The following is a 17,304-nucleotide window of genomic DNA, read 5'->3' as shown; positions in this document are numbered from 1 at the left end:
TTCCAAACCATAGGCACTGCTGCCCAAAGGAAATGAGGTGGTTGACCATGGGTCAATTACAGCAGCAGATGACTGATACATTGTGTGACAGGCAAGAAGCAATGCGTGTTATACAGCAGTTGCGATTGTAACCACATTTAAGAGGACCACAATGCACGCAATTTCACTTCTCACAGTGGTATGGCAGCCGCATGTGGATGATCCCTCAGCCTGAAGACCAGTACTTTGTGTTCCAGTGACACCCTCACATCAGCAGCAGCATTTGCAATTGTGCCAAGACCATAGTGATGGGGCAGGACCAATGAACAGTGGGGTCACATGCTTTTCTTGGAGGGGAACAAATTCAGTCGGAGTAATGATTCTGGGCATTTCCTCATATGATAAGTGTAGGAACATCTAATGCACCCAGGAAAATTGTTGAACATCATTGTTTTGGTAATCCAGGTGTTACAGTGTGAGAAGACATGGTGTTTCATGGGTGTACTGATCTCCAGATCTTTGAATACAGTACTCTCATGGGTCAACATTATTGTGAGACTGTACTTCTTCCCCACATGCGTCTTTTCAGGGTTGGATTCAGCTCTGACTTCATATTGGTGAATGACAATGCTCAACCGCACTGAACAATGCAAGTGAGGAGGGGCTCATGAAATGAAAGTATATTCAGCAAATGGAGTGGCTGCCCTCTTCCCTAGCTTAAATCGTATTGAGCACATGTAGAATGTGATGGGGAGATGTACTGCCGCATGTCCACATGTATCAACGACCATTCAGCACTTGTCAACCACACTGGTGGAGGAATGGAACACCCTACCACAAGAACCCCTTACTAAGCATGTGGGCAGCATGGGAGCATGTTGCAGAGAATGCATTGCCTTCTGTGGTGGTCATGCACATTGTTACATTGTTAATCATGGTGAATTGAGTAAATTATTATGTTTGAATAAAAGTGTCACTCCTTTTCATCTCATTCCTTATTTCTTTTAGTTGCCTTATGAATTATAGTGTAGCAGTTCTTACTAGATATGGCCCAGGTTTCACTGAGGTATGTCACTTGGCAGTGATATATAATTTGTAAGTTATTTTCATTCTCAAGTTTTGCACACCGGTGTATTTCAGCCACACAGTCTACAAGTTGCCTTAACAAATAAATTATCCTATGGAGACAGACAAGTGTAAAATATTGCCTCACATTTATTCTCTGAACAGTTTGAAATGTCAGAGAAAGAAAAATTAAGTTTCAATAGCTCATTGATGATGAGGTTTTAGGGATGAACAGAGATGGGAAGCAGATCAGTTGCGACCTTTCAAGGAATTCGTTCAGATAATTGCTTCAAGTGATGTACAAAATTCATGGAAAACCTCAATCAGGATGGCCAGACCGGAATTTGAATGCTGTGCTCTTGAATGGAAGTCCAGTTTCTTACCACTGCACCATGTTGCTCGGTGGTTCTGGACATCAAAACTAGATTATTGACAAATGATAGTTCACAGGGGGCTCATAATCAGGTTCATGGCTAACAGACTTAATTCTTGGATTATCAGAGATTGTGAAGTTTTTTTTTAAATTGTATTGTAAGACCTCTTTGAGGGTATTCGAAATCTCTTGAAAAGATGAATGCAGTGGCCTAATTCTTCTTAATGTTGGCATTGAAACTCTGTGCTAAAGTATCTGAGGAACATGCTAAAACTGGATCCAAGGTGGTCACTGATATGTCCATATCGATTTTGGTGTGTGTATATCATAGGTCAAAAGAGTATACTCTTGGCTCAGCAGTGCGAATAGCTCGGAGGTCTTGGAGTGAAGGAGAGAGGCGCTGCTTGAGAACATTGTGAGTGGCCAACACCATGGCAGTTGTGAAGGGGATAACTGTATAGCATGAGGGGAGTAGAGTACACTCCAGTGATGGTCCAACAGCTGAAAATGTTGCTCTCTGGCAGAGGTACAGTGTGAGCTTCTGTGACCGAGTTGGTGTTTGAATTTCCTTTTCTGGTGGGCGGATTTCAACTGTTAAACTGTGGACCATTTGACAGGATTATTTGGTACCCATGTGCATTTGCCAAGGAGCCCAATGTTGTTCTTCTACATTTGTGGATTAAGTTAACTTAAGACAGTTGGGTTAATACATTCCATGTCACTGGCTTGAGATTTCCAGTTAACGGAAGATGTTGTCAACATTTCACCCCTAACTGACGTTGTGCAGGGTTTCACTCACCTTAGCAAGTTCGCATGCCTAGAAGCTGGCCCACAGCAGTCAGAAGATCCTTACTTGGCGTGTTATTAATTGGATGTTCTTCTGTTGTAGAAGTTTATACATCAGGGTTGAAGTAAAACTGGTCTTAATGGGAGGCTGTGAAGGAGTAGGCTGCATTTGGGTTCTGTGGTGGCGTGCAATGTACCAGCTGTGATGCAGTGGCTGTGAAGATTCAGCTCCAGGGCAGCTCGAGAACAGTTTTATGCTATTGGTAATGAGTATTTAAAATTGTCCTTCTGTAGTTAAGCAATCAAATTAGATTACCATGAGAGTAAATGGTTGTGAAAACACACTTGACCTCTTAGCAACAAATAATCCTGAGTTAATAACGAGCATCAAAACCGATTCAGGGATTAGTGAACACAGGGTTGTCGTAGCGAGTTTGAATACTGTAATCCCCATAGCCTCGAAAAATAAGCGAAAAATATACCTATTCAACAAAGCAGATTAAAATTCACTTGACGCCTTCCTGAGAGACAATCTCCACTCACTCCAAATTAATAATATAAGTGTGGACCAGATGTGGCTTAAATTCAAAGAAATAGTATCGGCAGCAATTTATAGATTTATACCAAATGAATTAACAAACGACGGAACGGATCCTCCTTGGTACACAAAACGGGTTAGAACACTGTTGCAGAAACAACGAAACAAACATGCCAAATTTAAACAGACGCAAAATCCCCAAGAGTGGCGATCTTTTACAGAAGCTCGAAATTTAGCGCGGACTTCAATGCGAGATGCCTATAACAGTTTCCACAACGAAACTTTGTCTCGAAACCTGGCACAAAATCCAAAGAGATTCTGGTTGCATGTGAGGTATGTTAGCGGCAAGAAACAATCAATGCCTTCTCCGCGCGATAGCAATCGAGATACTGTCGAAGACAGTGCTGCCAAAGCAGAGTTACTAAACACAGCCTTCCGAAATGCCTTCACAAAAGAAGACGAAGTAAATATTCCAGAATTCGAATCAAGAACAGCTGCCAACATGAGTGCGTGGAGTAAATATCCTCGAAGTAGTGAAGCAACTTAAATCACTTAATAAAAGCAAGTCTTCTGGTTCAGACTGTATACCGATTAGGTTCCTTTCGGAGTATGCCGGTGCATTAGGTCCAGGCTTAACAATCATATACAACCGTTCGCTCGAAGAAAGATCCGTACCCAAAGACTGGAAAATTGCACAGGTCACACCAATATTCAAGAAAGGTAGTAGGAGTCACAGTCTAACATAGACTGTGGTAGGAGTAATTCACCAAATTACATGCCTATATCGTTAACGTCGGTACGCAGCAGGATTTTGGAACATTATAAATCACCTCGAAGAAAACGGTCTAATGACACACAGTCAACATGGGTTTAGAAAACATCGTTCCTATGAAACACAACTAGCTCTTTATTCGCGTGAAGTGTTGAGTGCTATTGACAAGGGATTTCAGATTGATGCCGTATTTAAGGATTTCCGGAAGGCTTTGACACTGTACCACACAAGCGGCTCGTAGTGAAATTGCGTGCTTATGGAATATCGTCTCAGTTATGTGACTGGATTTGTGATTTCCTGTCAGAGAGGTCACAGTTCGTAGTAACTGACCGAAAGTCATCCAGTGAAACAGAAGTGATTTCTGGCGTTCCCCAAGGTAGTGTTATAGGCCCATTGCTGTTCCTTATATATGTAAACGATTTGGGAGACAATCTGAGCAGCCGTCTTCGGTTGTTTGCAGATGACGCTGTCGTTTATCGCCTAATAAAGTAATCAGAAGATCAAAGCAAACTACAAAACGATTTAGAAAACATATCTGAATGGTGCGAAAATTGGCAGTTGACCATAAATAAAGAAAAGTGTCAGGTCATGCAACATGAGTGCTAAAAGAAACTCGTTAAACTTCGGTTACACGATAAATCAGTCTAATCTAAAACCCGTAAATTCAACTAAACGCCTAGGTATTATAATTACGAACAACTTAAAGTGGAAGGAACACATAGAAAATGTTGTGGGGAAGGCTAACCAAAGACTGCGTTTTATTGGCAGGACACTTAGAAAATGTAACCGACCTACTAAAGAGACTGCCTACATTACGCTTGTCCGTCCTCTTTTAGAATACTGCTGCACAGAGTTGGATCCTTACCAGATAGGACTGACGGAGTACATCGAAAAAGTTCAAAGAAAGGCAGCACGTTTTGTATTATCGCGAGATATGGGAGAGAGTGTCACAGAAATGATACAGGATTTGGGCTGGAAATCGTTAAAAGAAAGGCGTTTTTCGTTGGGACGGAATCTTCTCACGAAATTCCAATCACCAACTTTCTCCTCCGAATGCGAAAATATTTTGTTGACACCGACCTACATAGGGAGGAACGATCACCACGATAAAATAAGGGAAATCAGAGCTCGTACGGAAAGATATAGGTGTTCATTCTTTCCGCGCGCTATAAGAGATTGGAATAATAGAGAATTGCGAAGGTGGTTCGATGACCCTCTTCCAGGCACTTAAATCTGATTTGCAGAGTATCCATGTAGATGTAGAGCTCATTTTTATTTCCTATTTAATTTGATTGGGAATTTGGTGACTAAAGATGGTATTGAATATAGAGTCTGTGTCGTTAGCCCTTCTAGTTAAATGGATGTTTGGAACTTCTAGTTGCAGCGGTAATTACAGCGCTGTGTTTGTTTAGTGTATTATTGAAATTTTTGAGCCTTATAATGCAAAATAAGTAAGGATATTTAAAATTTTAATTAATTTATCACTGATTTGCTGGATTGTAAATATTTATTTTGTGAAACAGATGTGGGTTTGTTTTAAGTGTTTTTAAGATTTAAAGAAGATTCATGTTGTTGATGAAAACTTTGAAAGATCAGTGTATGCCTGTGTAAGCATGTTGGTAAAGTAAGTGGTCTGTTACGCAATTAGCCGCTTTTCCACAGCAAAATCCTGCATTCAAGACGGATCTGCTCAAAGGGTCACCCTCCTATATCCCATTCTTGTAAAACTAGGTTTCAGTCAGAATGCTCTCTTACATTTACTGCATATAATGATGGATAGTGACAATGGAAATCCATTTGGGGGTGTTTGCATCTCAGTAACCAATACTGCCTTGTGTCAATACCAACATTACGCTCAGTGCCATTGTTGAGAAGCATTACATAACTGCACTTTTTTTACAAGGGCTTTCAACTACTGTTAATGCCACATGAGTAAAAATATACTTGTTTCTTCTTCTTTCAAATAATCTATTTGGAGGATACAATGAATCAACGTTGGCTACTCTTCATTGTATTAGACTTCCTTAGTTTCCAAATTTACTTCATCCTTATAGAGTGTTCCCTTTCTTCTTGAGTCCACTTTCATCTAGTTGTTTTCTATATCTCCTGAAATTCTGCCTTTTGAACTGCCTTTGTGGAATTTGTTCTGTTTTCTACACTCCTGGAAATTGAAATAAGAACACCGTGAATTCATTGTCCCAGGAAGGGGAAACTTTATTGACACATTCCTGGGGTCAGATACATCACATGATCACACTGACAGAACCACAGGCACATAGACACAGGCAACAGAGCATGCACAATGTCGGCACTAGTACAGTGTATATCCACCTTTCGCAGCAATGCAGGCTGCTATTCTCCCATGGAGACGATCGTAGAGATGCTGGATGTAGTCCTGTGGAACAGCTTGCCATGCCATTTCCACCTGGCGCCTCAGTTGGACCAGCGTTCGTGCTGGACGTGCAGACCGCGTGAGACGACGCTTCATCCAGTCCCAAACATGCTCAATGGGGGACAGATCCGGAGATCTTGCTGGCCAGGGTAGTTGACTTACACCTTCTAGAGCACGTTGGGTGGCACGGGATACATGCGGACGTGCATTGTCCTGTTGGAACAGCAAGTTCCCTTGCCGGTCTAGGAATGGTAGAACGATGGGTTCGATGACGGTTTGGATGTACCGTGCACTATTCAGTGTCCCCTCGACGATCACCAGTGGTGTACGGCCAGTGTAGGAGATCGCTCCCCACACCATGATGCCGGGTGTTGGCCCTGTGTGCCTCGGTCGTATGCAGTCCTGATTGTGGCGCTCACCTGCACGGCGCCAAACACGCATACGACCATCATTGGCACCAAGGCAGAAGCGACTCTCATCGCTGAAGACGACACGTCTCCATTCGTCCCTCCATTCACGCCTGTCGCGACACCACTGGAGGCGGGCTGCACGATGTTGGGGCGTGAGCGGAAGACGGCCTAACTGTGTGCGGGACCGTAGCCCAGCTTCATGGAGACGGTTGCGAATGGTCCTCGCCGATACCCCAGGAGCAACAGTGTCCCTAATTTGCTGGGAAGTGGCGGTGCGGTCCCCTACGGCACTGCGTAGGATCCTACGGTCTTGGCGTGCATCCGTGCGTCGCTGCGGTCCGGTCCCAGGTCGACGGGCACGTACACCTTCCGCCGACCACTGGCGACAACATCGATGTACTGTGGAGACCTCACGCCCCACGTGTTGAGCAATTCGGCGGTACGTCCACCCGGCCTCCCGCATGCCCACTATACGCCCTCGCTCAAAGTCCGTCAACTGCACATACGGTTCACGTCCACGCTGTCGCGGCATGCTACCAGTGTTAAAGACTGCGATGGAGCTCCGCATGCCACGGCAAACTGGCTGACACTGACGGCGGCGGTGCACAAATGCTGCGCAGCTAGCGCCATTCGACGGCCAACACCGCGGTTCCTGGTGTGTCCGCTGTGCCGTGCGTGTGATCATTGCTTGTACAGCCCTCTCGCAGTGTCCGGAGCAAGTATGGTGGGTCTGACACACCGGTGTCAATGTGTTCTTTTTTCCATTTCCAGGAGTGTATTTTGTCTATTGTAATTCCAGCGTTTTCCATGTCCTTTCCAGTCTCTATGAACCATGCGAGCTTGGATTAACAGCTACTGAGTAATGGGAATATCTGCTTGGTTAGCCTGTTGTTATCCATTCTAAATATATGTCAAAAAAACTGTAGTCTTCTCTTCTTCATTACATAAGTTAGTTTTCCAGTTTTCAAGTATAGCTCTCTGTTTGGTCTTAACCTGTATTCAGCAGTATCGTTTCTTTTATCTCCCAGTATTTTGCTTAAAATTCTTCTTTTGACCTTGTCTAAAGTCTGATTTAAATACACTCCTGGAAATTGAAATAAGAACACCGTGAATTCATTGTCCCAGGAAGGGGAAACTTTATTGACACATTCCTGGGGTCAGATACATCACATGATCACACTGACAGAACCACAGGCACATAGACACAGGCAACAGAGCATGCACAATGTCGGCACTAGTACAGTGTATATCCACCTTTCGCAGCAATGCAGGCTGCTATTCTCCCATGGAGACGATCGTAGAGATGCTGGATGTAGTCCTGTGGAACGGCTTGCCATGCCATTTCCACCTGGCGCCTCAGTTGGACCAGCGTTCGCGCTGGACGTGCAGACCGCGTGAGACGGCGCTTCATCCAGTCCCAAACATGCTCAATGGGGGACAGATCCGGAGATCTTGCTGGCCAGGGTAGTTGACTTACACCTTCTAGAGCACGTTGGGTGGCACGGGATACATGCGGATGTGCATTGTCCTGTTGGAACAGCAAGTTCCCTTGCCGGTCTAGGAATGGTAGAACGATGGGTTCGATGACGGTTTGGATGTACCGTACACTATTCAGTGTCCCCTCGACGATCACCAGTGGTGTACGGCCAGTGTAGGAGATCGCTCCCCACACCATGATGCCGGGTGTTGGCCCTGTGTGCCTCGGTCGTATGCAGTCCTGATTGTGGCGCTCACCTGCACGGCGCCAAACACGCATACGACCATCATTGGCACCAAGGCAGAAGCGACTCTCATCGCTGAAGACGACACGTCTCCATTCGTCCCTCCATTCACGCCTGTCGCGACACCACTGGAGGCGGGCTGCACGATGTTGGGGCGTGAGCGGAAGACGGCCTAACGGTGTGCGGGACCGTAGCCCAGCTTCATGGAGACGGTTGCGAATGGTCCTCGCCGATACCCCAGGAGCAACAGTGTCCCTAATTTGCTGGGAAGTGGCGGTGCGGTCCCCTACGGCACTGCGTAAGATCCTACGGTCTTGGCGTGCATCCGTGCGTCGCTGCGGTCCGGTCCCAGGTCGACGGGCACGTGCACCTTCCGCCGACCACTGGCGACAACATCGATGTACTGTGGAGACCTCACGCCCCACGTGTTGAGCAATTCGGCGGTGCGTCCACCCGGCCTCCCGCATGCCCACTATACGCCCTCGCTCAAAGTCCGTCAACTGCACATACGGTTCACGTCCACGCTGTCGCGGCATGCTACCAGTGTTAAAGACTGCGATGGAGCTCCGTATGCCACGGCAAACTGGCTGACACTGACGGCGGCGGTGCACAAATGCTGCGCAGCTAGCGCCATTCGACGGCCAACACCGCGGTTCCTGGTGTGTCCGCTGTGCCGTGCGTGTGATCATTGCTTGTACAGCCCTCTCGCAGTGTCCGGAGCAAGTATGGTGGGTCTGACACACCGGTGTCAATGTGTTCTTTTTTCCATTTCCAGGAGTGTAGTTGTCACTTGACGTTTGCGCTGCGAAGTTGCGGCGTTGTCACGTCAAGCTTTGGCTGGAGGCAACCGCCTCAGCGCATCGCTACCCCCGGCGATAGAAAATCGTTTTAAAGCCTGTATCTTCTACAAAAAATAAGTAAAAAATTTCAAACCCACATATGACGTATATTTCTACAATGTCTCTCAATCTGTCAAATATCTATTCTTAGTTTTAATTAGGACAAGAATTACGTTAATTTGTTTGAATCCATTTAAATTCTCGATTTCGCAAACAGCTTCTAACTTATCACGTCATTACTGAAAAACTGTTGGTGTCACAGCAAAACATTTTTTTCCGTTCATTACCAAAATAATGCACTCGGCAAAGAATCCTTAAAAGTTTTCGTAGTGCATTACGTTTCCTGTATATAAATTTCTGAAAACAGCGTTTTTAAGCAACCCTATCAGTTCTGAACTCGAAACAAGTATGACGTTTAAAATCTCTATCTCCTATAAATATTGTGTAAATATTTTGAAATTTACGTACAGTATCGATCTAAGTGGTATCTATAATCATATCAAATATCTTTTCTTAATTTTAATTAGGGCCGTTGTTACATTAACTATTGAAGTGTGAGAAATTTTCGCGTCCGGAAAAGTTTTCTTCTTTAGATTGCAAATCTCGAAAACTATTTCACACATTGAATAACATCTTGGTATATATACAAAATGAAATAGAATTAAAATTCAGTCTAACTTACCGTAAGGAGATGACGAGAGCTGGCCAAACAGTATTTCTTAGTCTCACAACAAGAATAAGAATTAATCGAAATAAATTTACAAACACAATATTTAATGGCAGTAAGTACACTACACACTAATCAGACAGTGCGAAAATACCGCTTAATTCAGAGTCAGAGTCAGTGGAACTATCCGTGTCGCTGCTCGTATTGACAGGTACAATCGAGTCTTCGACACTTTGTTGTAAGATATCTTCATTGTTCCATGCGTCCTGTATCACTCCTTTCACGTGATGTACTACCTTCTGCCAGTCTTCCGATGTCACCATTTAAACTACTTCTTTCAAAAGGCGTTCCACTTCGGTTAATGTGTATTTCTTATTTTCTGCAACAATATGCCGTTTAACCTGAGCCCAAATCAGCTCTATTGCGTTGAAATGACAATGGTAAGGCGGCAATCTGAGCACTTTAGGGCCGTATTTTTTTGCTACTTCATCCACAATGTAAATCGGGTTCTTTGGTTGTGTTGCGATACAAGTTCTAATAATTCTGCCCTTGTCAAATTATTGTCGAACTGTACCTTATCTTTCTGTAACCAGCTAACAATGTCGTTTTTCCTCGTTGTGGGTGCTTTATCTTGTATTACTGTGTGATAAGGGGCGTTACCCATAACAATGGTAGAGTTTTTTTTGTTAAGTTCTGGAACACACAGTCTTCAAACCATTTCACAAAAGTATTGTGGTTCATCACTTCGTGGTAGTCGGAGGTCTTCTTTGAACTGAATAGCAGCAGACAATTTGGAATGAAATCTTTTGAATCTCCGGCATGTGCTACAATTATCCTTTTTCCTCAGCCGATCGGAGCTGCCATACCACCGCTGATGGTACCGTCTGTCCAGCCTTTTTTTTAAACTGTGTCCTGCATTCACCCACGTTTCATCAAGCCAAACGATATCAAAATTTGTCCCCACTGATTCCCTAAGAAAGCGGCATCGCCAGGCTGCAATATCTTGGCGTTCCATTAGTAACTTTCTGCCAGAGGTGGATTTATAGCGGAATCCTAACATTTTCACGACTCGTAACAAAGACGATTTACTACCCTGAAACAGGTCAGCCGCTGTGAGGGTTGCATGTAGTTTTTTGAGTGTTGGATACTCCTTCCGTGAATAAAATGCGTATATTCGACATCGAATGGCATCGTCCTGAAAAGAGTCAAGTTTTGTGACCCTCTTCTCTAGTCGCCTCTTTTTCGCAGGTGTCTCCAATTTAGATTATTCACTTGAGCCTTCTTTCGTGAATTTCTCCTTGCAGTTTCTTATTACTGATCGTTCGCTAACTTGCAGAGCAGCTGCAGTTCGCTCCACCACCTTATCCAAAGGAACGAGAGGCCCTCCTGCCCTCTCTCTCTCAAAATACTCCCTTCAGAAACACACACGTATTCACGCGCCTGACTGCGTATAACGACGCCATGTCCTCCACTTTTTGGAGGTTTCCGAGGAGTGTGCAGCCTCGGCCTCCCTCTCTTGCGACTGCTTTCATCAGACATCGACGACAGCGCCGGCTGCCATTGGTTTATTTGTGGCGGGAGCCCTGCAGCCCGTTGCCTGTCAAGTGACAACTAGTTTAAATAATAGTGTAGCTTCACAAGATCTCCATTTCTTGTTAGTTTAAGTGTTTCTGCCGTATACAGAGGTTCAGGTCTGGCTACTGTTTGGCAGTGTCTTCATTTCGTGTTCCGGGACAAGGATTTTTTGTTATAAACGTTTTTGGTCATATGAAACACCCTTTCCGTTTTGTGCACTCTAGTTTCTATAGCTGTTTTTCTTCTGCATTGTATGTAATCCACTCCTCTAGGTATTTAAAGGAATTTGTTTGTGTAATGTTGTCAATTGCAATATTTTGAGGAGCATCACAGATTTTTGTCATGAACTTTGTTTTTGCAAAGGATATTTGTGGTTCTACTTTGGCTGCTTGCTTGTGCAGTTCTCTTTTATTTGTTCTTGGGCATTATCTGGGGAATCTGTAATTAATGTCATATCATCTGCGAAGGCTAAACAGTCAACAGTGATCTTGTTTGGATTTCTTCCTAGTTGAATCCCTTTAGTATTGATGGCCTTCCTCTATTCTCGATCTCTTTCTCCATCACACAATTGAAAAGCAGAGGTGACAAGCCATCTCTCTGTCAAACACCTGACTTTATTTTAAACGATTTTGAGAGCTCTCCCCTAAATTTTACTTTTGATTTTGTATTAGTCAAAGTTGCTTTAATTATTTCAGTTGTTTTGGCATTGAGTCCCAATTCTTTTAAGATATCAAGCAGCGTATTTCTGTCAATTTAATCGTAGGCTTTTTTAAAATCCACAAAAGTAATTAAATATTATAAGTTCCTGAATTTCCTCATTTCTATTATGTTATTTAAGTTTAATATTTGTTCTGCACATGACCTTCCCTTCCTAAATCCAGCCTGACACTCTCCTCATTGTTTGTCAAGTATTTCTTTTGCTCTTTTTAAAAGCACCTTGGACAAGATCTTATAGATCACTGGTAAGAGGGAGATTCGTCTATAATTGATAGGGCCTGTTTTCTTCCCTTTTTTATCTAGTGGGTGTATTAGTGCAGCTGTCCATTCTGGTGGTAAGCTCTGTGTTGTCGAGATTTCTTTGAGTATTTCTGATAGACATTGTATCGTGTTATCACTAGAGTACTTCCATAGTTAAGCACCTATATTATCCTCTCCAGGTACTTTATTATTTTTAAGGTTTTCTATGATTACTATTATTTCTTCTGTGGTTGGTGGCTTTGAGTCCAGTGGTGTTAGGTTTACAATATCGAAATTAAATTTTTCTTTCGGTGGATCACAGTTATGTAGTTCTTCAAAGTATTCGGCAAGTATTTTACAGTTCTCTGTGCTATTATATGCTGTTTTCTGCATTTTTGTGTCCATGAAAAATAGACTAGGTGAAATGTATTTCTTTACGCTACTTTTGAAAGTTTTGTAAAAGTCCCTAGCATTGTTCTGTTTGAAGTTGGAGTCTATTGTTGCTAGTTGGTCTTCTGTGTATTGCACTTTGATCTTTTTAAGGCATTTTGATGCTTGCTTCTGGGCTTCTTTTAGGGAGTTCCTATTTTTATCATTTTTATTTACATTCCATATGTTCCAAGTTCATTGTCTTGTTAGGATTAGTTCGTCACACTCATCATTCCACCATGCATGTTTCCATTTTTTGGTAATTAGTATGGTTTCTTCTTCTGTCTGTACTATGTCTTTTTGAAGTTGTTCTTATGTTTTAGGTGTTGGGTTGATACTGGCTCTTTCTTTTATATATTGGCCTAATTTTGAATTTAACAGTCGATAGACAGTGATCTGAATATAAACCTGCACTCTTAGCAACTTTTACATTGAGTATCTCTGATGTAGACTGCCTGCTTATAGCAACATGGTCAAGTTGCTTCTCCCCACAGACTGGATTCAGGGATACCCATGTAGTTTGTTTCCTACTGAGTTTTTTGAAAAATGTAGAGTTCAGGACTATGTCATGTTCTGTGCATAAATTAATAAGTCTTTCTCCATTTGCATTGGTTCTTTTATGTGCAGGGAATTGTCTACTATGGATTAGTGATGACATTCTTTGCCAATTTCAGCATTAAAGTGTCCCAGCAATATTATTGTGTTTTTGGATGAAATCTAATCTAAGGTGTTTGACAGTTCCTGTTTTTTCATTTGTTGGTGCATGTGTATTTACAATGGTACACAGTTTGTTTACTGATTTGAAGGTTAATTTTGAAAGTCTTTCATTGATAGATTTAAGTTCTACTATTGAGCTTAATATATTTTGGTTTAATTGAATTGAATTGAATTTTATTTGATCCTGTAAGACTACATTGTGTACAGTAAATGTACGTGTAATATAGGACATGTCAAAGTATTAAAATTCTTTATCACTTATTTTCCTACACCTTTAGCTTACATTTTTACATCACTGATAATGAGTAACAATATATACAAATTTAATGGCATAAGTATTCTGCAACACTGTAAAACTCTTTTTCAATGAGATGGTCTTTAAGTTTCTTTGCAAAGTCATTGTGAAGTACACTATCTTGCAGGGTTTTGGGCAGACTTCTTAGTAGTCTTATACCAGAGTACTGGGGTCCTTTTTCTAGCATTGCCAGTTGGTGGGGTATGCTCCGTACTTCATTCTTCTTTCATGTATTGTGGGTGTGTACACTAGCATTTGTAATCCAGTCCTCACTACCTTTTGTGGTGTACATTATTGTTTTGTATATATACAACGATGAAAAAGTTAAGATACCTAAATTCTTGAAACAGTTTCTGCATGTTTCAGAGGTCTTTCTTCTTAAAATGGTCCTAATTGCTTTTTTTTGTAATGTGAACACTCGTTTTGTCTCTTGTTTGTTTGAGTTTCCCCACACAGTCACTCCTGTACACAGAAGGTTCTTGTCTGAATACTGTGATAGTTGCATCATTAAGAATATGACAGAGCTCAGTTTCTTACAGATATTATTAATATGTTTTTTCCATTTCAGTTCATTATCCACAAGAATACCTAAGAATCTAGCAGATTCTACTTCTTCCAGCCTTGTTCCATCAACCTCTAAATCCATGTCTACAGCCTTTTCCTTGTTTTTAAACACTGCATACATAGTCTTTTTTAGATTTATAACCAGTTCATTTTCCAACAGCCATTGAGCTGTGACATTTGCAGATATGTATGCTCTTCTCTCAAGCTGTTCCATATTTTGGTCACTATTTAGTATTGTCATGTCATCAGCATACAATATTTTCTTTTCTTCCTCCTCAACACCTATATCATTAACAAATACATTAAATAACAATGGCCCCATTACCGAACCCTGCGGCACTCCATATTTGATGGATTTGGTTTCTGATTGGTACGAGTTTCCTAATGATACATACTGCTTGCGGTTGCACAAGTATGATTTTATCCATTCACCTGGTTGCCCCCGAATGCCATAGTTGCTTAATTTTTGTATCAGCATTTCATGGTCAATGGTGTCAAATGCCTTTGAAAGATCCAGAAACATTGCAGAGACAACCTTTTTCTCATCTAAGGACTGTAAAATGTATTCTGTTAGACTGACAATTGCTGATTCTGTAGATTTACCCTTTCTGAAACCATGTTGTGAGGTCATGAGAATGTTATGTTTGTCCAAATGGTTAACTAATCTGGTATACATAAGCATTTCTAGGATTTTTGAGAAACCTGATATCAGTGAAACTGGTCTGTAGTTGTTGGGATCATCCTTACACCCTTTCTTGTACACTGGCACTACCTTCGTTATCTTCAGTTTTTCTGGAAAAATTGCATCTCTGAAAGAACAGTTTGCTATGTTCAGCAGTGGTGTTATTGTCTCCTCACATACCAGCTTTATTACATGATTTGATATTTCATCATCACCAGCTGATTTCTTGGACTTCAGTTTCTGTATAGTTTTCTGTAATTCATCTTCCGTGACTGGTCTTAAGAACATAGTACTGCATGATCTTTTTGGTACCTTAATACTCTTCTGTTTTTGACTATTTCTTTCCAATTTTAGGTTTTCTACTACACTGATATAGTTATTATTCAGTATGTTTGCTATTTCCATACCATCTGTGACCACTGTGTTGTCTACTTTAATTGACCTAATACCTTCTTCTTTGTTTGACCCATCTTTTTCCTTTCTTTCAGCATTGATTGCATTCCAAGCTGCCTTTGCCTTGTTTTTTGAGTTTGCTATAGTGGTGTCAATTGCTCTTGCTTTCGCTTCTCTTATTGTTTTTCTATACTTCTTTTTTAACATTTTATAGTTTTCAGCTTCGCCCATCCGTCTCACTTCCTGAAGCTTCCTTCGCTGTTCTAGTATTTCACTCGTAATCCACTGTGCTTGATCTTGATGCCTTTCTTGTCTCTTTACTTTGGGAAATGCTACATTAAAATGGTACTTTATTGTTGAAATAAATGCATCATATTTTTCATTTACACTCTGGGCCTCTAGGGTTTCATTCCAGGTTTCCTTACTTAACATTGTTCTAAAGATGTTGATATTTTGTTCACTGATGATCCTAATTTCTTTGGTTGTTTGTTTTGGTTCTGATACTGTGTCATTACTTCTGCAAAAGCTGATTAGTTGTCCATGATGATCAGATATTTCTGTCTGAGCTACATGTGACTCATAGTTACACATATTAGTAATTATGTTGTCAATAATTGTCTCACTTTGTGAAGTCACTCTTGTTGGTGCAGTTATTGTCACTTTCATGTTATGCTGTATTAACAATTCTTCAAAATCCTGTCTTATTTTTGTGTCTTTTCCCATGTCAATGTTGAAGTCTCCACATATAATAAGATTTCTCTTCATATTCATTCTCAATAAGCTAGCAACTTTTTTTAGAAAGATGCTAATATTGCCACATGGTGACCTGTACACACAAAACACTCTAAAATCCTCTGCCACTATACCAGTAACTTCAAAGTCTTTTTCTCTAGCTATGGGAAATGTAGCAGCTTCACTGTTTACATTCTTTGATAGAGTACCTGTTTTAATATATATACAAACGCCACCACCCTTATATTTAGATCTGCAGAAGTAACTAGCTAGTTTGTAGTCCTTTATTGCCACATTATGTATTTTACTTTCAGTTAGTCCATGTTCACTTATGCATAATATGTCTGGTCTTACTTCACTCAGGAGTACTTCTGCTTCTAATTTTTTGTTACCAAAGTATTGAATATTTTGATGAAGTACTTTTATCTAATTTTTCTTTTGTTGGTTTACATGTTGTGAGCTGTATTCTGGGGCAAATTCTTTAGTATCATCTTTTTTTGTATGGTGCTTATATTTTTCTTTTCCAGCTGGAGTGTATGATTTTTCATCCCCTTCAGGCCATATTAGTTTCCCTTGCATCTAATGATTTTGCAGACATCTGCAAACATTCTGCTGAACGTTACAGACCCCAGTCTATTTAAATGCAAGCCACCCTTCGCTAGTGAGTTCTCACATAGGAATTTGTTTGGGTCTATAAAAATTGCCCCAAGACGATCACATTGTTCTTTAAGAGCACAGTTTATTTTGGCGATATATTTTTCACTCACCGACCTTCTGTTTATGATTCCGCTAAGTATCAGACGAGATCCTGCATACATATTTCTTGCAGAACGAATCATGTTTCTTGTTTCGCTTGCCATTTCTTCCTCACTGCTGCTCCTTAACGAATTCGTCCCAACATGTATAAACACCCCATCATAGTTATGTCTGGTTTCAGAATCTGGTTCTGTAGTATCTTGTCTTGCATTTACCATATTTTTAAAATGTTTACCGAGTTGATGCGTTCTAATACCAGGTCGTACGTCGATCTTGCAATTGGGGACAGCGATATTCTTCAGCAGCGAATCGCCAATTATTAAAAAGTCATTTTCCTTTTGTTGCGTATCTGGCGCTTTGTTTTTCCTTTTGCTGTATGTCACCACCTTCCATTTATATTTATCTTCCGGTTTTTGGCTTACTGAGTTTACCAAGACATCAACGGGAACACTTGAAATGTTGTTTTTAAAGTACGATCGGTCATTCGTATTTTCGCGATCTTCTTGCTTTTCCGTTTGATGGCTTTTACACACACAGGACTTCTTTTCTTGTATTAATGTATCGTTTTCTTTCTTGATGGTTGAAAGTTCGGTTTTTAATGCCTCAATGTCACTTCGTAGTAACTTTATAATTTCGTTTTTTGTATCAACTGCACTTACAAG

Source organism: Schistocerca nitens, chromosome 7 (assembly GCF_023898315.1).
Source record: "Schistocerca nitens isolate TAMUIC-IGC-003100 chromosome 7, iqSchNite1.1, whole genome shotgun sequence".
NCBI lineage: Eukaryota > Metazoa > Arthropoda > Insecta > Orthoptera > Acrididae > Schistocerca > Schistocerca nitens.
Note: the sequence above shows the minus strand (reverse complement) of the source record.